This window comes from Salmo salar, chromosome ssa13 (genome assembly GCF_905237065.1).
Source record: "Salmo salar chromosome ssa13, Ssal_v3.1, whole genome shotgun sequence".
NCBI lineage: Eukaryota > Metazoa > Chordata > Actinopteri > Salmoniformes > Salmonidae > Salmo > Salmo salar.
This window is the reverse complement of record NC_059454.1, coordinates 69864417-69890194: the sequence shown is the minus strand read 5'-3', so window position 1 is coordinate 69890194 and position 25778 is coordinate 69864417. Positions and strand designations below refer to the sequence as shown.

Genomic DNA, 25778 nt, shown 5'->3' with positions numbered 1-25778 from the left:
AATAGGAGCATAATCGTACCTGGCCTTTTGAGGGAATTAGTTGTAGGTCTTGTGTTTCTCATAGGAGTTGAAGTGGAAGATGCACTCGATGAAGTGCTGCGAGAACCTCACTGGGTTCTTCTTGAGCAGGAGTTGGAGGGGAGGGGGGGGATTAATTTAACAGTTCCCTCAGTTAATTAATTTGGTTATTTTTTTATTGGAACTGGTGACTGATGAATGATCATCACTTACCTAGCGATAATAGGGTCAGGATCCACCAGCACGGCAACGAAACGGATGAACAGTGAGCACTACCATTTGACAAACTCCTACAAACAGCGATAGACAGGATTCATCATTACACTCTTTCTGACAGTGCCAGGTTTATTGGGAAAAACTTTACATTGTGGCTTTGGCAAGCTGAATTTAGGTGTAAGAATTGTTTTATTTTATTTATTTAACTAGGCAAGTCAGTTAAGAACAAATTCTTATTTACAATGACGGCCTACCCCGGCCAAACCATTTACATTACATTTACATTTTAGTCATTTAGCAGACGCTCTTATCCAGAGCGACTTACAGTAGTGAATGCATACATTTCATACATGGCCCCCCGTGGGAATCGAACCCACAAACCCTAACCCGGATGACGCTGGGCCAATTGTGCGCCGCCCTATGCAACTCCCAATCACAGCTGGTTGTGATACAGCCTGGAATCAAACCAGTGTCTGTAATGACACCTCTAGCACTGAGATGCAGTGCCATAGACCTCTGCGCCATTCGGGAGGATTAGACAGAAAATAGGATTAGAAATAGGATTAGACAGTCCTATGCGTTGAATAGGAATCCCAAGTATATCGACACTACTGTTCAAAGGTTTGGGGTCACTTAGAAATGTCCTTGTTTTCCATGAAAACATACATTAAATTAGTTGCAAAATGAATAGGAAATATAGTCAAGACATTGACAAGGTTATAAATAATGATTTTTAATTGAAATAATAATTGTGTCCTTCAAACGTTGCTTTCGTCAAAGGTAATCTGTTGAGGTAATCTGAAGAGATTTCACCCCATGCTTCCTGAAGCACCTCCCACAAGTTGGATTGGCTTGATGGGCACTGCTTATGTACCTTATGGTCAAGCTGCTCCCAAAACAGCTCAATAGGGTTGAGATCTGGTGACTGTGTTGGCCACTCCATTATAGACAGAATACCAGCTGACTGCTTCTTCCCTAAATAGTTATTGCATCGTTTGGAGCTGTGCTTTGGGTCATTGTCCTGTTGTAGGAGGAAATTGGCTCCAATTAAGCGCCGTCCACAGGTTATGGCATGGCGTTGCAAAATGGAGTGATAGCCTTCCTTCTTCAAGATCTCTTTTACCCTGTACAAAACTCCCACTTTACCATCACCAAAGCACCCCCAGACCACCACATTGCCTCCACCGTGCTTAACAGATGGCGTCAATCACTCCTCAAGCATATTTTCATTTTTTCTGCATCTCACGAAAGTTCTTCTTTGTGATCCAAACACCTCAACTAAGATTCGTCTGTCAATAACACTTTTTTCCAATCTTCCTCTGTCCAGTGTCTGTGTTATTTTGCCTATCTTAATGTTTTCTTTTTATTGGCCAGTCTGAGATATGGCTTTTTCTTTGCAACTCTGCCTAGAAGGCCAGCATCCTGGAGTCGCCTCTTCACTGTTGACATTGAGACTGGTGTTTTGGGTGTACTATTTAATGAAGCTGCCAGTTGAGGACTTGTGAGGCGTCTGTTTCTCAAACTAGACACTCAAATGTACTTGTCCTCTTGCTCGGTTATGCAGCAGGGCCTCCCACTCCTCTTTCTATTCTTGTTAGAACCCGTTTGCACTGTTCTGTGAAGGGAGTAGTACACAGCGTTGTATGAGATCTTCAGTTTCTTGGCAATTTCTCGCATGGAATAGCCTTAATTTCTCAGAACAAGAATAGACTGACGAGTTTTAGAAGAAAGTTCTTTGTTTCTGGCCAGTTTGAGCTTGTAATCAAACCCACAAATGCTGATGCTCCAGATACTCAACTCGTCTAAAGAAGGCCAGTTCTATTGCTTCTTTAATCAGAATAACAGTTTTCAGCTGTGCTAACATAATTGCAAAAGGGTTTTCTAATGATCAATTAGCCTTTTAAAATGATAAACTTGAATTAGCTAACACAACGTGCCATTGGAACACAGGAGTGATGGTTGCTGATAATGGGCGTCTGTATGCCAATGTAGATATTCCATAAAAAATCTGCAGTTTCCAGCTACAATAGTCATTTATAACATTAGCAATGTCTACACTGTATTTCTGATCAATTTGATGTTTTTTTAATGGACAAGAAAATGTGCGATCGCTGATTGGTATTGATACATTTGAATCATATCACAATCAAGTCATAGTAGCATAGTAGTGTCACTTCTACTAATTTTCAGTCTGTTTATTTTCCTTCGGCCACTAGATTTACATTTTAGTCATTTAGCATTTAACTATTTTCCAGAGCACTTTACAGTTAGTGCATTCATCGTAAGATCGCTAAGTGGGACAACTACACGTCACAGGCATAGAAAGTACATTCAAGTTGAGGAGGAGGATTATTTAAGATACTGTTTGAAGGGTTTTAGATGTTGTCAGGAAGATGGGCAGTGACTCTGCTCTCCTAGCTTCAGGGAGAAGCTGGTTCCACCATTGGGGTGCCAGAACAGAGAAGAGCATGGACTGGGCTGAGCGGGAGCTGCCCTCCCGTATGGGTGGGAGAGCCAAGAGACCTGAGGTGGCAGAACAGAGTGCTCGGGTTGGGTGTAGGGTTTGACCATGTGAGGATATGACAGAGCCGAGTGACTTGTATAGAGTGAAGAAAGCCTAGAACCTAGCCCTGCGGGACACCAGCAGTGAGAGTACATGGTGCAGACACAGATCCTCTCCACATCACCTGCTAGGAGTGGCCTGCCAGGTAGGATGCAATCCAAGAGTGTGCATAACCTAAGTGTGCATAACCTCATCTCCACCCCAGCCTTGAGAGGGTGGAGATGAGGATCTGATAGTTCACAGTGTCAAAGGCAGCAGATAGATCTAGGAGGATGAGAAAAGAAGAGAGAGAGTCAGCTTTGGCAGTGTGGACAGCCTCTGTAACACAGAGAAGAGCAGTCTCGGTTGAATGACCCATCTTGAAGCTTGAGTGGTTAGGGTCAAGAAGATCGTTCTGAGAGAGATAACGAGAAAGTTGAGCAGAGATAGCACACTCAAGTGTTTTGGAAAGAAAAGAAAGGATACAGGTCTATAGTTTGACGTCAGATGAGTAAAGTATTGGTTTCTTGAGGAGGGGAGAAACTCCAGCCATTTATAAGTCAGAGGGGACGTAGCCAGTGGTTAGGGATGAGTTGATGAGGTTAGTGAGGAAGTCTCCAGAGATGGTCTGGAGAAGGGAGGAGGGTATGGGGTCGAGTGGGCAGGTTGTCGGGCGGCCAGACCACACTAGTCGCAGGATGTCATCTGGAGAGAGAAGGGAGAAAGATGACAACTTTTTTTCTAAGTCGTCCACAGAGAGGGAGGGGGTGGAGGATTAAGGAGGGAGGAGAAGGTGGAAAATAGTTTCCTAGGTTTAGAGGCAGAAGTTTGAAATTTAGAGTTGTAGAAAGTAGCTTTAGCTGCGGATACAAAGGAAAATAAGGTTGAGAGGAGGGAGTGAAAGGATGATAGGGCCCCCGGAAGTTTAGTTTTCCTCCATTTTCACTCAGCTGCCCGCAGCACTGTTTCGGTTTATGGATGAAACGGTACATTTTGTGCTTTTCTATCACTCATGCAATGATGTCCGAGGGAAAAAACAGTGTTTCATTGTTTGCAGTAACTTCTTTGTTGTTGTAATATCCCAAATGGACGTGGCCGTTTCACCATTAAGAATTCCAGCTTTAAAGGGGTTAGCTACTTGTGTCAAACAAGTACTTGAGGTTAAGGTCAGCTAAACAGAAAAGACAATGCAATTTGCAAGTTACACTCTTAATAAAACAGTTCTTACTTGTGATGTGCGATCAGTTCTTACAGTGGACACCTCAGGTTCAGTAACATAGGGTAACAACGTTTTCAATTCCTTGGATCCATTTTTTATGACAATGGCAGTATCCAGTTTCAGTGAATTCAAAATCCCACCCTTGCACAAAAACACCAACAATGAATACATTTCAACTCTTTAGCAAGTTACTTGACCCCAACTCTTTTGAACAATGAATTCAAGACTGACTTGACAATACAAAGTATTTTTCCTTGGCTCCTTGAATTGTCGCTATAAGTTGCTAGATTATGTTTTGCCATTGCCACGACGACGTCACCAAACATATGTAACTAGTGACGACCCAACAACAGATAGAACAATGAAACAGATATTTCACTGGATGTATAAATATGTAGCATCCGCTTGACATTTCCACTCGCTACCAAATATGGGCTCTTAACCAACCGTGCTGTTTTTTTTTCACATTGTTTGTAACTTATTTTGTACCTGATATTGCTTCTAACGTCTCTATGACCGAAAAGAGCTTCTGGACATCAGAACAGCGATTACTCACATCGAATTGGGCGAAGAATTTTTCTTCAATGAGTCGGACATGAAGGATATAATTCAAACACCTGAACAGGCTGAACGACAACATTAATAACATACAGCTAGCGGGTTATACACTATCGGCAGGATAGAACAGCAGCCTCTGGTAAGACACAGGGTGGGGCCGATGTATTTTTGTAAACAACAGCTGGTGCAAGATATCTAAGGAAGTCTCTAGGTTTTGCTCGCTTGAGGTGGAGTATCTCATGATAAGCTGTAGACCAAACTATCTACCTAGAGAGTTTTCATCTCTATTTTCGTAGCTGTCTACATACCACTACAGACCGATGCTGGCACTAAAACCTCACTCAATGAGCTGTATACCGCCATAAGCAAACAGAAAAACGCTCCTCCAGAGGCGACGCTCCTAGTGGTCGGGGACTTTAATGAAGGGAAACTTAAATCAGTTTTACTTCATTTCTATCAGCAAGTTAAATGTGAAACCAGAGGGAAAAAACTCTAGACCACCTTTACTCCACACACAGAGATGCGTACAAAGCTCTCACACACCCTCCATTTGGCAAATCTGACCATAATTCTATCCTCCTGATTCCTGCTTACAAGCGAAAATTAAAGCAGGATGCACCAGTGACTCGGTCTATAAAAAAGTGATCAGATGAAGCAGATGCTAAACTACAGGACTGTTTTGCTAGCACAGACTGGAATATGTTCCGGGATTTTTTTGATGGCATTGAGGAGTACACCACATCAGTCACTGGCTTCATCAATAAGTGCATTGATGACGTCGTCGCCACAGTGACTGTACGTACATACCCCTACCAGAAGCCATGGATTACATGCAACATTTGCACTGAGCTAAAGGCTAGAGCTGCCGCTTTCAAGGAGTGGGACTCTAATCTGGAAACTTATAAGAAATCCCGCTATGCCCTCCGACGAACCATCAAACAGGCAAAGCGTCAATACATAACTAAGATCGAGAGAGCTGCCCAGTGACACGAGCCTACTAGACAAGCTAAATAATAAGTAACACTGAAACATGCATGAGAACATCAGCTGTTCTGGACGACTGTGTGATCATGCTCTCCGCAGCCGATGTGAGCAAGACCTTTAAACAGGTCAACATTCACAAGGCTGCAGGGCCAGACGGATTACCAGGACGTGTACTCCGAGCATGCGCTGACCAACTGGCAAGTGTATTCACTGACATTTTCAACCTCTCTTTGTCTGAATCTGTAATACCAACATGTTTCAAGCAGACCACCATAGTCCCTGTGCCCAAGAACACTAAGGTAACCTGCCTAAATGACTACCGACCCATAGCACTTACGTCTGTAGCCAAGAAATGCTTTGAAAGGCTGGTCATGGCTCACATCAACACCATTATCCTAGAAACCCTAGACCCACTCCAATTTGCATACCGCCCCAACAGATCCACAGATGATGCAATCTCTATTGCACTCCACACTGCTCTTTCACACCTGGACAAAAGGAACACCTACATGAGAATGCTATTCATTGACTACAGCTCAGCGTTCAACACCAGAGTGCCCTCAAAGCTCATCACTAAGCTAAGGACCCTGGAACTAAATACCTCCCTCGGAAACTGGATCCTGGACTTCCTGACAGGCCGACCCCAGGTGGTAAGGGTAGGTAACAACACATCCGCCACGCTGATCCTCCACACGGTGGCCCCTCAGGGTTGCGTGCTTAGTCCCCTCCTTTACTCCCTTTTCACCCATGACTGCTCGGCCAGGCACGACTCCAACATCATCATTAAGTTTGCTGATGACACAACAGTGGTAGGCCTGATCACCGACAACAATGAGGCAGCCTATAGGGGAGGAGGTCAGAGACCTGACTGTGTGGTGCCAGGACAACAACCTCTCCCTCCACGTGACCAAGACAAAGGAGATGAATGTGGACTACAGGAAAAGGACTGAGCACGCCCCCATTCTCATCGACGGGGCTGTAGTGGAGCAGGTTGAGAGCTTCAAGTTCCTTGACGTCCACATCATCAACAAACTAACATGGTCCAAGCACACCAAGACAGTCGTGAAGAGGGCACAACAAAACCTATTCCCACTCGGGAGACTGAAACGATTTGGCATGGGTCCTCAGATCCTCAAAAGGTTTTACAGCTGCACCATCGAGAGCAGATGGTAGTGTGTACGGCCCAGTACATCCCCGGGCCAAGCTTCCTGCCATCCAGGACCTCTATACCAGGCTGCGTCAGAGGAAGGCCCTAAAAATTGTTATAGACTCCAGCCACCCTAGTCATAGACTTTTCTCTCTGCTACCACTCGGCAAGCGGTACCGGAGCGCCAAGTCTAGGTCCAAGAGGCTTCTAAACAGTTTCTACCCCCAAGCCATAAGAGTCCTGAACATCTAATCAAATGGCTACCCTGACTATTTGCATTGTCCCCCCCTTCTACGCTGCTACACTCTGGTATTATCTTTGCATAGTCACTTTAATAACTCCACCTACATGTACATATTACCTCAATTACCTCGACACCAGTGCCCCCGCACATTGACTCTGTAACACTACCCCATGTATATAGCCGCTCTATTGTTATTTTACTGCTGCTGTTTAATTATTTGTATTCTTTTATTTTACTTGTTATTCTTACTTTTTTGTATTTTCTTAAAACTGTATTGTTAGTTAAGGGCTTGTAAGTAAGCATTTCACTGTAAGGTCTAGACCTGTTGTATTCTGCGCATGTGACAAATAAAATGTTATTGTATTTTGGGAGAAGGTTGATGGGAGAAGGTTGAAGAAGATTTTGGCCTTCATTCTGCAAATTGTCTCATCATGAAACATTTGATCTCAATACAGTTTTATGTTCCCAAAACTGGAATCTGTTATGAACTGAGTGGACTACGTTTTTTAGACTTTAGCCTTCTTCAAAGTTTTTAAAAATCGCGTTGTTTAGGAGTGCAAAGTTGATTGAGTTATTGCACACATGTATTTCACAGTATGCGTTCCCTAACGGAAATATGCAAATATGTGCTAGAACGGGCCAATAGGATCTCGCTAGCTCGTATTTGGCTCTGCCCACTTCCTTGCTTGTTCTGCCCACTATGCCTCATATGTTCCCATTGGAAACGACAGGCTGTGGTTTATCTTGAATTAGTTATAAAAAATCTGTGACCCAACTCTGCAGGCGCGGCACTGCGCGCTTGTTTTATGTCATCAGCGGTTGTTTTCGCACCAGAAATGTTGGGTTGAAATGGCGCAGAATCTGACGCTAACAGCAAAGATATTGGATAAATTAAAATGTCCCACTCAGGCCGTTTACCGTTGATTCCGTTCTACTTAAGAGGTGGCTCTCTCGATAGCAGTGGGGACTTGTCTACTAAGTGCGTTAACTGTATATGACCCAGTATATGACTATTTTAACCAGAAAAAAATGAGGAAGTGGGATGTGTCACTTCTTCGGTCTCTGCTGACAGCTTTGGCTGAAGCTGACATATCTATCTTGTTTCATTTATTTAGAATATCATAATTATCATAAAGAGAGAAACCACCTATCTGAATGTCTGTTTTTCTAATGCACCCTGCACTTACACGCATGCGCATTTAAAGAGGACGCTCAACATTGGACATTGCTTCATCAACAGTTGCCCTATTTAGTTTAGGTAGTTGCATAGTACAGCACAATCTAAATTTCGGAAGAAATCACTCGCTACTGTAGCAAGGATTTGAAATACAGTAACGTAGGATTTTTGTTGTACATGCAGAATCTACAAAGGCTCTGAAACAAGGTGCAGTGATGAGCTTTTTTAGTTTAGGTCAAAGTGCACAAATCGATATAGTTTTGAATGACGCTGAGACAAGAAAGAAAGCCGAACATAAGACCGAAGATGGGAAAAAGGACCAATATTTTCTGTTTTATGATGGCGATACAGTATCTGGAAAAGTCAGAGTTTATTGGGCAAATTGGTAAGTGTGACAGACCCATCTTTGTGTTGTCTCTACCAAAATAACTAAATAAGCTACACAAACATCCATGGTGCAAAACATTATTAACAAGTCTCTGTTCATGATATTGTCATCCTAATTAATTGCCAGGCTGATCAAATTAGCTATCTGTGTCCATTGATTGAACAGTGACGCAACACGTAGCCATGCCATGCTCATTCACTGCATGCAACTTGGGCACGGGTTAAAGCATCGTGACCTGTGGTGGGCTGCGTGATATACTGGAAGTGATCAACAGAAGAACCATTGTGCCACAGAAACTCTCCTAAAGTAGATTCTGCCTGGTCAGAAGTTCAAAAATGTGTGAGAATCATGAGGCTAACTTAACCAGTCAGAAGTTCAGATGTGCAAATCATGAGACTAACTTCACCTGTCAGTTACACTTGGTCTGTATCATGTCCTTTATAGTTAGGCCTACATTGTAATAAACGTTATCAGTATCCGCAGACAGGAATAAAGAACTCTCCGGTGGTGTAATTTTTCATTAACTACTCATGGTGTGATTGTGATAACATACAGAAACTCAAGTCCTTTTGTTCACCCGACCTAGAATACCTCACAACCAAATGCCGACCCCATTACCTTCCAAAGATAATCATCTTCGGTTATAGTCACATCCGTGTATATTCCCCCTCAAGCCAATATCACGACGACACTCAAGGAACTACACTGGACTTTATGCAAGCTGGAAACCACATTTGAACACCGCCTCGATTCGGTCCTATGTAGCAAAATTCATATTTTTTTAATTATTATTATTATTATATATTTTTTTTTACATTGGCTAAAAGTAGAGACTCGGAGCTAGAAAATCGAATATTATACTCTGCAGTTGCGGAACAATGAGAAAGTAATTCTGCTTTTAAAGTTGATAAATTCCACTTTTGAGAAAATGGCCCTTGGATGTTTTGGTATTGGAGAGCTCCTCTGTCTACGCCAATTCAGCATCGTTCACAACCCTCTTAAGCATTAGCCCCACCCATCTCTTTAAGGATTTACATGTGAGGCCATGTAAATGTAAATGTATTTGTCACATGCACAGGATACAGAAGATGTAAACGGTACAGTGAAATAGTTACTTGCATGGTAGCAATATCAAAAACATTAAGTGTCCAGATACGATATTTTTGTAATTATTAGAAGACGCTTACCCGACACTTGTCTAAATTGATGGGTCATGTGAAGGAAATGCTATAACCAACCCCAACAACATCTAGCTAAGTGGATGGGTCACTATTCTCTAGACATGTACACATGTTCATTAAATACAATAGATAGCCGTAATCACCCCCATACATACCTGCTAACTTGATGGGCCATTTACTAATCCGGCCGAAGTGGAGTCTTTTGATTAGACATGTAGCTAGCTAAACAATGGACCGGCATAATCCCAACTCCTTCTACTACCACCAATGCAATTATCATAGCTGTAGTATGAATCTGCAGGTAGCTAAAGCTAACAAATTAGGTTCAATGTTAGCTAGCTAACATAAGGCTATAACTAGCAATACAAATGGGTTTCTGATTCAAATAATATTACTACACAGATCATACACGTAACATTAGCTAGTGAGCCAGCTAGCTAACAGTACGCTTTATCTTGCAATGAAAATGACTTTCTGACAAAATTAGTAACTTATATCTGAAACTATAGCTAGACTCTTACCCGTATACATGGATGAATGCTTCACGTCAGACTGGAACTATTTAACTCCGCTTTGTTTGTAGCTACATCTTGTTGGCCAGGGTTGTTTCAAGTCACTCTGGTTCACACTGACCGTGGCGTGTGCAGAAAGTAGACCATAATTTTTTCCAACTGATCTGTCGATAACGCCTGTTAAATTCAGGGCATCAATATTGTTGAGAAGTTGCAACTTTTGTAGTTCTTGATGGCTAATGTTATATCTTTCAAAAACGGCGAGGCAGACCAATCCAAACTCATCTCCCGGCATGTCCAGCCCATCCATTAACTCAGCCAATCATGGCCAGCGGGAAGGTTCCTGTCTTTTTCCATGGCTAAACCAACTAAACTCAGCAAAAAAAGAAACGTCCCTTTTTCAGGACCCTGTCTTTCAAAGATAATTCGTAAAAATCAAATAACTTCACAGACCTTCATTGTAAAGGGTTTACAAACTGTTTCCCATGCTTGTTCAATGACCCATAAACAATTAATGAACATGCACCTGTGGAATGGTCGTTAAGACACTAACAGCTTACAGACGGTAGGCAATTAAGGTCACAGTTATGAGAACTTAGGACACTAAAGAGGCCTTTCTACTGACTCTGAAAAACACCAAAAGAAAGATGCCCAGGGTCCCTGCTCATCTGCGTGAACATGTGGCCAGGGCAATAAATTGCAATGTCTGTAGTGTGAGATCCCCAAGACAGTGCTACAGGCAGACAGGATGGACAGCTGATCGTCCTCGCAGTGGCAGACCACGTGTAACAACACCTGCACAGGATCGGTACATCCGAACATCATACCTGCGGGACAGGTACAGGATGGCAACAACAACTGCCCGAGTTACACCAGGAACACACAATCCCTCCATTAGTGCTCAGACTGTCCGCAATAGGTTGAGAGAGGCTGGACTGAGGGCTTGTAGGCCTGTTGTAAGGCAGGTCCTCACCAGACATCACCGGCAACAACATTGCCTATGGGCACAAACAGACCGTTACTGGACCAGATAGGACTGGCAAAAAGTGCTCTTCACTGACGAGTCGTGGTTTTGTCTCACCAGTGGTGATGGTCAGATTCACGTTTATCGTCGAAGGAATGAGCGTTACACCGAGGCCTGTACTCTAGAGCGGGATTGATTTGGTCTGGGGCGGTGTGTCACAGCATCATCGGACTGAGCTTTTACTTTTAGATTTGTCTGAATTGTTAGATACTACTAGATAACTTGTTAGATAAGTATTTTGCTACACCCGTAATAACATCTGCTAAATATGTGTTTGTGACTAATAACATAAAAAAATGTACACCCTTGTAAGATGCAGTAACCAGTAGTAATTTTGTTGCATTACCTTGAATCTCTCTCTATAGTACATGTAAGGCCTTTTAAAGGGATAGATTAGAAAGTAATCTGTAAACTGGTGATACCAACAACCATTTCTCTCTTGTCAGAGCTGTACTACGACAGGGGAAACAACTTTGAGTTTGTGTCTCTGGTTAAAGACTTGGCCCAACCGGGAGAGCTAACGCAGTCCCGAACCTTCGACTTTGAGTTCACAAATGTGGAGAAACCATACGAGGCCTACACGGGCCAGAATGTCAAATTACGGTAAGCAACAGCAAGCATCTGGCAAGACTAAACAAGTCTATTCTCTGGATTTATGGTGCTTTCAAAACAACTGAGAACTCTGGGGGGGGGGAAACAAGGTTGAATCATGATGACATCATTGATCTTCAGGTCGTAGCTCTAGAAAGAGGCTGGATTCACAGTTGGATGACCGTTCAAAATGTATTTTCCCAGTCGGAGCTTGTTTAACTCTCTGAAGTCAAGTTTTCGCAGTTCCGAGTTAAGTTGTTTTGAGCGTGGCACAAATCATGCTTCATTGATAGCATGGCCTATGTTGAATGTTTATTATTTTAAACTTGGAAAAGAGCCCCTTAATCCCAGATTTGTGATCACACAGCCACTGTCACTGATTCCTTCCAAACCACTCATTGTTGAATTTGCGATTTCCAATTTGTTGTGTAATGTTTATGTCCAATGGTCGATGAGCACCGATACGTTTTATCTATAATTTCTCTTCATATGAAAAAGAATTTGCCAGTAGCTTGTTGACTTGATTCATGATGATGAATGCTAGCTTGCTAGCTATGATTTTGAAAGTATGATGTTGACATGATCAGTCAGTCAAAGCTAGAGTAGATATATAACGTGATTTTACGTCATTTTATCTGTGGCCGATGACCTTCAGCCTTCTTGGATGGGCACTTCTAATGTAACTTTATGGCAGCACCCAAGGGGCTCAAATTTGAGGTCTACCCTTAGATATGGTGGTGACGTAGTGTCAGAACACTGAGCCAATCACGGCTCAATGCTCCTTATTTTCTGTTGGCTTGCCCCACACCACAGAAAGCACTGAGCTAGGCTGAAACACCAACATTTTGGAGCTGCCTTACTCAAGAAAACAAGGAGACCATGTTTGTATGCAGCTTTATTAACTAAATTATATATATTTTTTAATGGTTTGCAAACTGATGTGACACGTATTAATGCCAAAATAACATGCAAAACAGGCAAGCCCCCTAAAAATGTGGGGCTCAAAACAGGGGGGCCTGAGTTCCAAATGCGATTTCACTGTTATTTCTATCGCCTAATAATAGTGCATTCTAGTTGTTGTCTTTGGTAACAGGTAATTGTTAATTGGTTGCATGCGATTCTAGGCCATTTAGTTAAATGTAACCATTTGAAGAATCGTAAAACTGATTGTCTGTGGTAAAAATGCCTGGGTCTGAATGGATTCACCTCCAGAGTGCCATTTTAAGAGTTTTGGATTCAACAATAATAAAAATGTACTGTAAGTCGCTCTGGATAAGAGCGTCTGCTAAATGACTAAAATGTAAACAAAACAGAATTGTTGCCTTGGAAAATAGAAACAGAAATAAGGAAATAGAAACAGAAATGATAGAAACTGAAAATAGAGACAGACTAGACTAGAGTCTAGAGAGTTGCCACTTCCCATGTCTCCAGGACAGTGCATATCTACAGTATCTTAACTTCTGTAAATATGTTAACTCTAGAGAATCATTTGTCTTTTAAGTGAAGTGCATATTTATTATTTTTATTTATTTGTCAGGGACCATGTACAACATTCCATTGCATCAGATTTAATTAGATGGCTCATTTTCATCTGTAATCCCTGGGCAGAAAACAATGAACATCAATACAATGCTACAGTATAACACACTATTAAAATATCTATATGTAAAAAATATACAGTGCCTTCAGAAAGTATTCAAACCCCTTGACTGAATCTACATTTTGTTGTTGCAGCCTGAATTGAGTGTATTGATACACCATCCAAAGCCTAATAATAACTTCACAATGCTCAAAGGGATATTCAGCGTCTGCTTTTTTATTTTGACATGTTTACCAATCGGTGACCTTCTTTGCGAGGCATTGAAAAATCTCCCTGGTCTTTGTAGTTGAATCTGTGCTTGAAATTCACTACTCTATTGAGGGACCTTACAGATAATTGTATTGTGTGGGGTACAGAGATGTGGTAGTCATTCAAAAATCATGTTAACCATTATTCTTGAACACGGAATGAGTCCATGCAACTTATTATTCGATATGTTAAGCACATTTTTACTCCTGAACTTATTTAGGCTTGCCATGACAAAGGGGGTTAAATAATAATTGACTCAAGACATTTCAACTATCATTTTTTTTAATTAATAAAAAAAATACGCTTTGACATTATTTGGTATTGTGTGTAGATCAGTGACATGATCTCAAATGAATCAATTATAAATCCCGGCTGTAACAACAACAACAACATTTGAAAAAAGTCAAGTGGTGTGAATACACCTCCCTGTAGGCTGTCTCGTCATTGTTGGTAATCAGGTCTACCACTGTTGTTGTCTGCAAGCTTGATGATTGAGTTCAAGGTGTGCGTGACCAAGCAGTAATGGGTGAACAGGGAGTACTTATGGTAATATACTAGTGTAAACAGTAGTAATAGTGACCGTAGCAGGATAAATAAATGGGTACTAATGGTAATTGCAATCAATGAACATCAGCATAGTGGTAGTATTACATCAAATCAATAATAATTTTAGCAGCAGCGTCGTTGTGAGGGGGAGCAGTAGTTGTTAGCTATTTAACAGTCTTATGGCCAGGGGATAGAAACTGTTTTTAAAGGGATCCTAATTAGCATTGGCTCATGAAGCTATCTCTTAACTTCCTTCATACTGGACACAGAGACATAAAAATGGTATCCACGAGTTCATATGACCCTGGGAATGTAGATAAAGGGCCTTATTGCCAAAATCCCGATGTATCCCTTTAAGAGTCTGTTGGTCTTTGCCTTGATATTACTGTATATGCATCATGGCTCAGACTTCACTTGATTTCTTCTATGTCTCACCAACTATTTGTGGTCTTTATGGAGAGAATGTGACTCCTATCAGTGTTATTGGTGACCTTCTGAATAGTTTTTTGTGCATCCTGTATTATTACCCAATAGATTAGTTGACTCTTTTTCTTTTTTATATTGCAGCTACTTTCTGCAGGTAACTGTAAGCCGGAGACTGAACGACATCAGTAAAGAAATGGAAATTGTTGTTGCACACGCTCAGTATGTACCCAGAACTCAACTCGTCTATCAAGATGGAAGTGGGAATCAAAGACTGCCTGCACATCGAGTTTGAGTACAACAAGTCTAAGTATGACTCTGTTACCATGGTTTATCATATACATTGATTGGAAGTCTTGCGATATTCTTGTTTTTGAATGGCGTGAGAGATAGCAGAGCTTTAGTGAAACTTCAGTCTCCCTGGCTGAACTTCCCTAAACTCCCATGATAATAGCGTTTTTATATCATATGATTTGTGAGGGAAAAACCACCTGAACATAGTAGAACATTTGAAGTAGCTTTTGTCGCAAATCTATATAAACACTGACCGGTTTGAGGGGAGTGAAACATTGTCGTAGTTCTCGTTATTATGACAACTTCTGTCAGTACTGTTTATTAGCATTTGATGGTAGTGACTAGTTAAACAAAACCAGTTTGGTTTTCAGTCTCTCCTTGTCCATAGACCGCTCTCAAGGTAAGGAAACCAATACCTAAATATGTAATTTTTGCTGTGAACTGTCATTTTAACACAGGTACCACCTAAAAGATGTCATCGTGGGGAAGATTTACTTCCTGTTGGTATGGATCAAGCTCAGACACATGGAGATTAATATCATCAAGCGAGAGATGACTGGCACGGGCACAAACGTGTACCATGAGAACGACACTATAGCCAAGTACGAGATTATGGATGGAGCACCAGTGAGAGGTGAGTGGCATTGACAACCAGTGGAGGCTGGTAGAAGGGGAAATCGGAGGACGGGCTCATTGTAATGGCTGGAATGGAACTGTATGTTTTGATAATTTTCCATTCACTTCATTCCAGCTATTACAATGACCCCATCCTCCGATTTCCCCTTCTGCCAACCTGCACAGTTGACAAGGCTGGATTTACACACTGGGCATGGGACGTGGACAGAAAGCGTCTAAACAACGTTTTGGGATTTTACAGTGAACTATCACTTTAATAATATGGGTTTTGTCTCTTTCAGGGGAGTCCATCCCTATTCGACTTTTTTTGGCTGGCTATGAGATCACTCCTACGATGAGGGTCATCAACAAGAAGTACTCTGTGCGATACTACCTCAATCTGGTGCTCATAGACGAGGAGGAGAGGTGTTACTTCAAACAGCAGGTACATGCAGACACACGATAGAGACAGTACAAACACTAGACCCGTGGTAGAGAGAATGGAAGATGGGTAGGTGTTGGTTCATAATGCTCTACGCTGTTGTTCTATTTGGTATAATTTGTGGTACATCTCAATAGTCAAGGTCAGCACCTTGTTCATTTCAACTCTGTGCATGAGTGCTGTGCAACAGTACGGCTTTAACAATACATTGATTTTGTATAATGGATGTAACGAAAGGAAACCAAATAGAGGTCTTATCATACCTGTATCACACCATGCTGAATCATAACATGAGGTGTACACCACTATATACTAGTTGACTGTGTGTTACCTGGGGTGTGTTGATTAGCGCAACAGAAAAGTGATATTGAACATTCTTACTGGACAAGTCCAGGTAGTCTCTCCCTGATTCCTTCTGTTTTTGTCCATTTGGTGCCTCATTAACGCTACCCTGTTTTGTTGCGTTGTTCTAGGAGATCACTCTGTGGAGGAGGGGGGACGTAGTGAGGAAGAGCATGTCCCACCAAGCGGCCATCGCCTCACAGCGCTTCGAGTGCTCGTCCAGTGACGACAAAGCCCTAGCTCATGCCCAGGCTACGGAACAGTAGCTAAGCCCCAGCATAGTCTACAATCCATCGCTTCGAAAAGGTGTGTGTGTGTGTGTGTGTGTGTGTGTGTGTGTGTGTGTGTGTGTGTGTGTGTGTGGAGCACTATGTTGTGCACATGTCTGTGAATCTACGACTGTGAGAAAGAATGCATGTGTGTTGACTGCATCTATGAATGTGTGCGTGCTCGTCAGGTCATATCTATGACAGAGCATGTGCGTGTGTGATGTACAAAATTATGTGAACGGCAGCCATTTTAGGCATTTATAACCTCGCCCCTTTCAACGTCGTCATCTCATCAACAACACTGATGATGTCACTTTCTCCAACAACTGCAGCTGAAAAGGGATGAAAGATGTCACTTTATAATTCAATGTTTGAAGAAATAAGGTGTTCTCATGGTATATTTTATATGCTTTTAGCCAGGTTTTTCTGCTGTACTGATTATCGTAATGTCTTTTTTCTGCCCTTTGAATTAGTGATGTTTCTTAACTCAAATCAAGGGTGTAAACAGCTGCTGTTGAGAAACCTTTTAGGCATCTCTTAATGAGTACTTCTCTTTGGCAGTTGGACTCAATGGACATGCAAGACCTCTTAAGGCCTGGTTACACCTTGCATTAACATGTGGGCGTCATCCAATCAAGATGATCAGATCTCTATCTGATCAAGGTTTGTGGTGTACACACATGGTATTACAATTAGTCTCTTATCCGTCCACTGTATGCGTCCAGTGTCCGCATGTTAGTGCAAGGTATAAACGTGGCTTTAAAATCAGAATGCGAAATGTCATGCAACTTTAGATGCACACCAGCTTAGGGAAAATTACATTTGAATCGTCAAACAAATCATTTGTATAAAACATTGCATTCCATTTGAATTCCACTCTATCATCAAAAATAACATTACATTCCAAACTTTGTCATTATCAGTAGATGCAAACATGTATATTTTTTATGTATTTGATATTTTATCAGCATTATACATGTTCTGGGTTTGTCTAGTTGACTTATGTCCATTAACATTGGGTGAGTTGGTTTTGCATGGCCCAGTGTGGTACACTAATGGTTTCTCGGAACTGATGGCTTCTACGGTTGCTTTAGGGTAGTTAAAGTAGTAGGTTAAGATAATTAACGTTACAGGTTAGGATAATTAATGTAACAGGTTAGGATAATTAACGTTACAGGTTAGGATAATTAATGTGGCAGGTAGCCTAGAGGCTAAGAATGTTGGCACTGTAACTGAAAGGTCGGCGGTTCGAATCCCCGAGCGACTAGGTGAAACATCTGCCGACGTGCCCTTGAGCAAGGCACTTCACTCTAATTGCTCCTGTAAGTTGCTCTGGATAAGAGCGTCTGCTAAATTACTAAACCTAATTGTCCTAACATTTCACATTTAAGGTTAGGAAAAGGGTTAGGCTGTGCAAAAATGCGCTACTCCATCCTACCATAGAAACCATCAGTATCACCACACCGGTTCCCCGGGTAGGCAGAGTTTTCTCATTTTAGACCATTCCATTGGTCCTGATGAAATCACTACCCACCCAAAACAAACTCCGCCCACTGCTACTGCTGTTAATACAAGTGTGGCAGATTTTGGTGTAACCTTTCCAACGTATGAACTGAATATATGATCAATTTAATATATATTTTTTATTTGCACAAGATCCACAGTGTTCTGTCTGTGACTGGTTTGACAAGTACCTAGAAAACATTACCAGCACTGGTTAACTTTTTTTCTTATGGTTAATTGCCAAATGGTTCTAGTTCAATTCTAGAAACATCACAGCTTATTTATTCTGTCATCTCCAACCATTTTACACCAGGTACATGACTTCCGGTGTGAATGCACTGAAGTCCTCATAATGTGTGCCGGCACTGTAGTACTGACTGGAAATAATATGAAGAAACAAAGAATGTGTTAGTCTTTTAGAATGGTGTTTGTATTATGCTCTAACTAGACTTCAGGCTAGATTCAATCAGGTTCACGCTAGCCGACTCCCTCATAGCTGTTGTTTTGAAGGTGTCGGAGGTGGAACTGGGTTAGAGCTGTCAAATCCACAAGGGTCTCCCGGGATTATACCTATCGTGAACATTGCCATTGGCTGCACATAGTCGCATTAGTATAAATCCCATGCAGCCGTACATTCTCATTCTGAACTTCTAGCGTGAGTAGGGTGGTTGTGGTTTCGTGACAATGAACACACGAGCAGTTGGTCACCAAATTACATATTGCTTAAATAAAAACAAAGATCTGCCTTGTGTGTACTGGTTAACGCTGAAGTGAATTCATCTAGGCCTTCATACCTTACATTTACATTTGTCATTTAGCAGACGCATTTAGCAGACGCTCTTATCCAGAGCGACTTACCTGATAAATGAACTGAAACTGTATTGTTCATAGACATGTGGGTTCATTAAATCCTATGGGCTGGGCTACAAGTGTCTTTAAAAGTCCCATGTATTATAATTATTACTGCGGTTTCTCAATGCGGGCTTTATTTGTAGCTTGATTTACTTGATAGTGTCCCTGAGTCTGAAGGGTAACACTGTGGATGTGTCCCAAATGGCACGCTATTCCCTATGTAGTGCACTACTTTTGACCAGGGCCCATAGGACAGTGCACTATTACCTATGTAGAGTGCCATTTGGGACACAGCCCTATGACTCTGTAAACACTTTTTAAAGGGGCACTTCTCTACTTTTTATCAGCATACTGTATTCGGGTTAAAAACTGCTGAAGTGTCCCTTTAACCTTCCATGACCTGGCTTGTCGCTTTTGGTGTAAAACACCCATCAGAAGATATTGCAAATTATCACTGTGTATCATTTTAGAGATTAACACTTTGCTTTGCAATAGGTTCGATTTCTGAGTATGCTTTATCAATGCTAAACAAATGTTCTTAAACATATTAGAGAATGGTGGATTTAATTCAAAATGACTCAAGAAATGGACATAGATCAAACATAAATATGTTAACAAAGTCATCATACCAACCTTTTAAAACTACAATCTGCAATTGGAAAAACTACAAAATGTCCATCCTGCCACTTATTTTGGTATACAGCCAAGGGATGGGAAAATATAACTCCACTTGAATGCATAGACAGCGCTCCAGATGCAAGGACTGACAGTTTTGAGGCTATAAATTGTTTGTTTACGATGTCATTGTTTACAAACAATTGAATACAACAAGCGCATGGGTTGTATTCTTCAAGAATCAATGCCTTCAGAAAGTGTTCACACCTCTTGACTTTCTCCACGTTTTGTTGTGTTACAGCCTTCATTTTAAATTGATTAAATTGAGATGTTTTGGTCACTGGCCTACACACAATACCCCTTAATGTCAAAGTGGAATTATGTTTTTTGAAAAATGGACTAATTAAATGAAAAGCTGAAATGTCTTGTCTGAGTATTCAACCCCTTTGTTATGGCAAGCCTAAATAACTTCCTGGAGGAAACATTTGCTTAACAAGTCACAATATGTTGCATGGCCTCACTCTATGTGCAATAATAGTGTTTAACATTTTTGAATGACTGTCTCATCTCTATACCCCACACACACAATTATTTGTAAGGCTTCTTAGTCGAGCAGTGACTTAAAACATTTTAAAAGCAGACATTGCATATCCCTTTGAGTATGGTGAAGTTATTAATTACACTTTGGATGTTGTATCAATAGACCCAGTCGCTACAAAGATACAGGTGTCCTTCCTAACTCAGTTGACGGAGAGGAATGAAACCGGTCAGGAAGTTCACCATGAGGCCAATGGTGACTTTAAAACAGTTTGAGTTTAATGGCTGTGATAGGAGATAACTGAGGATGGATCAACTATTGTAGTTACTCCACAAAACTAACTTAATTAACCTGTACAGAATACAAATATTCCAAAACATGCGTCCTGTTTGCAACAAGGCACTAAAGTAATACTGCAAAAATTGGGGCTAAGCAATTCAGTTTTTGTACTGAATACAAAGTGTTATGTTTGGGGCCAATCCAATACATTACTGAGTACCACTCAATATTTTCAAGCATGGTGGTGGATGCATCATGTTATGGGTATGCTTGTAATCGTTAAGGACTGGGGAGTTTTTTCAGGATAAAAAAAAATAAACAGAATGGAGTTAAGCCCAGCAAAATCCTAGAGGATAACCTGGTTCAGTCTGCTTTCCACCAGACACTGGGACATTAATTCACCTTTAAGCAGGAGCATAACTTAAAACCCAAGGACAAATCTACACAAGTTTCTTACCAAGAAGACAGTGAATGTTCCTGAGTGGCCGAGTTACAGCTTTGACAAAATCGTCTTGTAAATCTATGGCAAGACTTCAAAATGGCTGTCTAACAATGATCAACAACGAACTTGACAGAGCTTGAGGAATGAAAAAAAAAGTATGAATGTGCAAATATTGTACAATCCAGATGTACAAATCTCTTAGACTTACCCAGAAAAACTCACAGCTGTAGTTGCTGCCAAAGGTGATTCTAATATGTATTGACTCAGGTGTGTGAATACTTGAGTAAATAAAATATTTCTGTATTTCATTTTCAATACATTTTGCGAAAATTAAAAAAAACATGTTTTCACTTTGCCATTATGGGGTATTGTGTGTAGATGGGTGAGGGGAAAAAAATAGGTTTAACTCATTTTGAATTCCGGCTGTAACACAACAAAATTTAGAGTAAGTCAAGGGCTGTGAATACTTTCTGAAGGGATGTCCCTAGCTTGTTGAGACAACAGTGTACAAAAGAATACATTAACACCCTATATAGTAAGTGGTTAAAAAAGCCAAAGCAAGAAGTATTGCAGACTATATTTCAATATTATCCACAGCCAATATGACAGAGCTTGAAGAATTTAAAAAAATAATTATGGCCAATTGTTGCACAACCCAGGTGTGGAAAGCTCTTAGAGAAACTGTAATCGCAGCTGTAATCGCTGCCAAAGGTGGTTCTTACTGTATCTTGTCAAGCTATATTAGTATTTTTTTTACAAGTGTTTCTTCCACTTTGACATTACAGAGTATTTAGTGTAGATTTAAAAAAAGACAATTAAATCCATTTTAATTCCACTTTGTAACACAACAAAATTTGGAAAAAGTCAAGGGGTGTGAATACTTTCTGAAGGCACTGTATAATTCTTTAAAAGACAAAAAGTGGATGTACCAATCCTTTAAAAAAAAAAAAAGTGGATGTACCAAGCTTTAAGTGTATTTACAGAAATGTAGGTATATATCTTATCCTAAAATAAATGTAATGTATCTTTCATAGCAAGCTATAAGGTACTAGCCCATTTGTGAAAGGGAATGTTAGTATACAAACAAAAGCTGTAGGCTAAATGGCATACAGGATACAAGTACACAAAGTTACCTTTTCCCTTTTAATAGTTGTATTTTGTGTTTCTGTATTTGAAAATAGTTTTTAATCTAATTTCTCTGATTTAAAAGAGAGACTAAAATGGTCATGTTTTTATTAAATGCCTGGCTTGCTCCTCTCATGATGTGAAGCACAAACATGATCACTAGGGGGCAAGCTTGCATGCACTCCTGGTTAGATATACCTTACTCCCATCTTTTTCTGTAATATCTTTCAACCCATTCAAACACAGAGGATGCAAGTAGTCTCGGTTGCTCCCGCTCATCTCCTTCATCTGTAATGATGAAAGATGGTGAAAGCAAATTTAGGTGAAAGCTAATTCCTGATAGGCATCCACAATATTTCCACCTATCCTGTGACTCCAAATGAGTGTAAAGGAGATAAGGAAAGGAAGCCACTGTAGACTATTAAGATACACCCTAAAGTACATGCATTACACTGTGAGTGAGCGTCCTTAGTACTGACAGAGGCTGGTTGCTAGAGGAGATGGATAGTTTATTCTAAAAGATTGCTGATAGAATGCTGCCACTGACTGACTAGTGTTCTAACTCCTCCATGCTTAGGCTATTGGTATTGATTGAGCAGCAAATGCTGCTGACTGATGTATTTTTATCAGTTGAGGAATGAAGTCATGGGGAAAAAGTGTACTGTGTTCTTCAGTATTGATTATTTTCAGGTAAAGCCCACTTATCCACTGGGCCTGTTGAGCTACACACTATTAGACTACGTTGCACCCCAGAAAATTGAACGGCAGCCACATTGACACATTCTTAATTCTTAACGTTGGACACCAACAGTGGAAGTGTATGGTCTTCCCTGTGTTTGATTTCACATTATGGTTCTTCCTATTCAATCAAAACTGCTATCCAGGTGTTGCTGGTAATGTACACAGAAAGGATTTGCTCAACTAGAAAGGCCCACAAAAAAAGGCCCATAGGCCAACTATTTCTATTTGTTTAATCATGATGTCCTTTATGTATGTGACCTTGCATCACCTATTGGGGTCACATTAAAGGTAATGCATTTCTAGATGGTAAAGCTCTTTGAGTTTTATGGTTTGTTTGATTCTTACGTTATGCAGCTGACACATTTTAGAGGAACTGTGGCTCCCTCGTCTCGCAACCACGGCAACCACCTCTAGTGCAAAGCTCAGATGTGTGAGCCAGGTTTCCATGGTAACGGGGGCCTCTGTCGGAAGTGCGTTTTTTTATTACTTTTTTTACTGTTGTAGTGGGGGGGGGGTTGTGGCTTATAATGCAGAGTTATTAGATTGTTGGCCAGTGTTGATTCCAGAAATACATTCTTACAACATGAGGACCATGAATCAAATATCATCGAAAAACATGAGGTGTGTGAGCTGAATCCTGGACAATGAACATAGAACCATCCTATCACATCAATAATGCAACAGCTGGATATTTCATAATGACATAAGACACTATCCACTTCACAGTTAGTCCTGTAAAATCCTAATTTTACCAAAGATTGGTAATATATTGACAGTAATAGACATTTTCTCACACGAAATAGACTTATCTTGCCCCTCAAACTGATTAATGAAAAAATAACACGATTTAAACGTGTAATGAGTCTGTCTGATATCGTGCCTCATCCCTTTCTACCGCAGCAGGTGGGCACAGCGCCTCTTGAGTGATGTCATTTCTGCCATTGAGCTTGGCAGAGTTCCCACTCTCTCTTTTACACTCTGTTCTACATGATTCTAACCACTCACACCCTTTTGCGCCTTCTCTTCTTTGCTCGCTCTCTCTCCCCCACTCCCCCCCCTCTCTCTCACGGTTCCTTTATCACACTCATTTACACTCGCAAATCCACTCTCTGCACTCAACGGTTGTCGAGGGTTAATTTAGTGCCACTCACGCTGAGTTTCCATCTATCGAAATGGCCATAATTTTGAAACGCTAAATACAGTGGGTATCATAAGTATTCAGCCACCTTGGATTTTTTCACATTTTGTTGCGTTGCAAAGTGGGATTGAAATATATGTAATTGTGATTTCTTTTGTCAGTGATCTGCACTAAATACTACATAATGTCAAAGTGAAATAGTTTTTTTTACAAATTAATATTTTTTTTTTTATAACTAAAATATACTTGTATAAGTATTCATCCCCTTTGTTTAGGTAAGCCTAAAGTAGTTCTGGAGTAAAATGTGGCTTTACAAATCACCTAATACAGTAAGTTACATGGACTCTGTGAGATAATAGGGGTTGACATTCTTTTTTTATGACTACCCTTTCCTCTGTCCCCCATACATACATCTGTAAGGTTCCTCAGTCAAGTATAACATTTCATGCCCAGATTCAACTACAAACACCAGGGAGCTTTTCGAAAGCCTCATAAATAAGGGCAGTGATTGGTAACAATAACAAATCAGACATTGAATATCTCTTTAAGCATGGTCAAGTTAATAATTATGCTGTGTGTGAAGTATTAAACCACCCATACACACCAAAGATAGTCATCCTTCTGAACTGAGCTGCAGGACAGGAAGGAAACTGCTCAGGGATGTCACCATGAAGCCATTGGTGAGTTAAATAGCTATGATGGGAGAAAACTGAGGATGGATCAACAACATTGTGGTGATTCCAAAATAATGACCTAAATGACAGAGTGAAAGGAAGAATACAGATGTACAGAATAAATAGATTCCAAAGCATGCAATAAAGCACTAAAGTAATACTGCAAAAAAACAAGGCAAAGGAATATACTTTTTTGTCTAAATGCAAAGCCTTATGTTTGGGGCAAATACACCACATCTCTGAATAACTGCATCCTTATTTTCAAGCATGGTGGTGACTGCATCATGGGATGGGTACAGTATGCTTGACATTGGCAAAGACTGGGGTGTTGTTCAGGATACCAAGAAATGGGAAGGAGCCCAGCACAAGCTAAATCCTAGAGGAAAACCTACTTCAATCTGCTTTACACCAGACACTGGGAGAGGAATTCACCTTTTGAGCAGGACAATAAGCTACAACACATGTTGAAATTTACATTGGACGTGCATACCAAGAAGACAGTGAATGTTCCTGAGTGGCCAAGTTACAGTTTTGACTTAAATCTGCTTGAAAATCTATGGCAAGACTTGAAAATAGCTGTCCAGCCATGAATCCCCAACACCTTGACAGACTGAAGAATTTTGAAAAGAATAATGGGGAAATATTGCACAATCCATGTGTACAAAACTCTTAGAGATTTACCCAGAAATACTCACATCTGTAATCACTGCCAAATGTGTTTGACATTGTTTTATTTTTCCTAATTCTTTTTTGGTGAGTATTTTTCCTTCCAGACTCATATTAAGCATCTTCAATCCAAAATTAAATCTAGAATCGGCTTCCTATTTCGCAACAAAGCCTCCTTCACTAATGCTGCTAAACATAACCTTGTAAAACTGACTATCTTACCGATCCCTGACTTCTGCGATGTCATTTACAAAATAGCCTCCAACACTCTACTCAGCAAATTAGATGTAGTCTATCACAGTGCCATCCGTTTTGTCACCAAAGCCCCATATACTACCCACAACTGCAACCTGTATGCTCTCGTTGGCTGGCCCTCGCTTCATATTCGTCACCAAACCCACTGGCTCCAGGTCATCTATAAGTCTTTGCTAGGTAAATCCCCGCCTTATCTCAGCTCACTGGTCACCATAGCAACACCCTCCCGTAGCACTCGCTCCAGCAGGTATATTTCACTGGTCATCTCCAAAGCCAACTCCTCCTTTGGCTGCCTTTCCTTCTAGTTCTCTGCTGCCAATGACTGGAACAAATTGTAAAAGTCACTGAAGCTGGAGACTTATCTCCCTC

At 40.8% G+C, this 25778-nt stretch overlaps 1 pseudogene; it reads left to right on the top strand.

The window, feature by feature from the left end:
* Positions 1-7906: 7906 nt before the first annotated feature.
* Positions 7907-19873, top strand: LOC106567656 (vacuolar protein sorting-associated protein 26B-like; annotated as a pseudogene).
* Positions 19874-25778: the final 5905 nt, after the last annotated feature.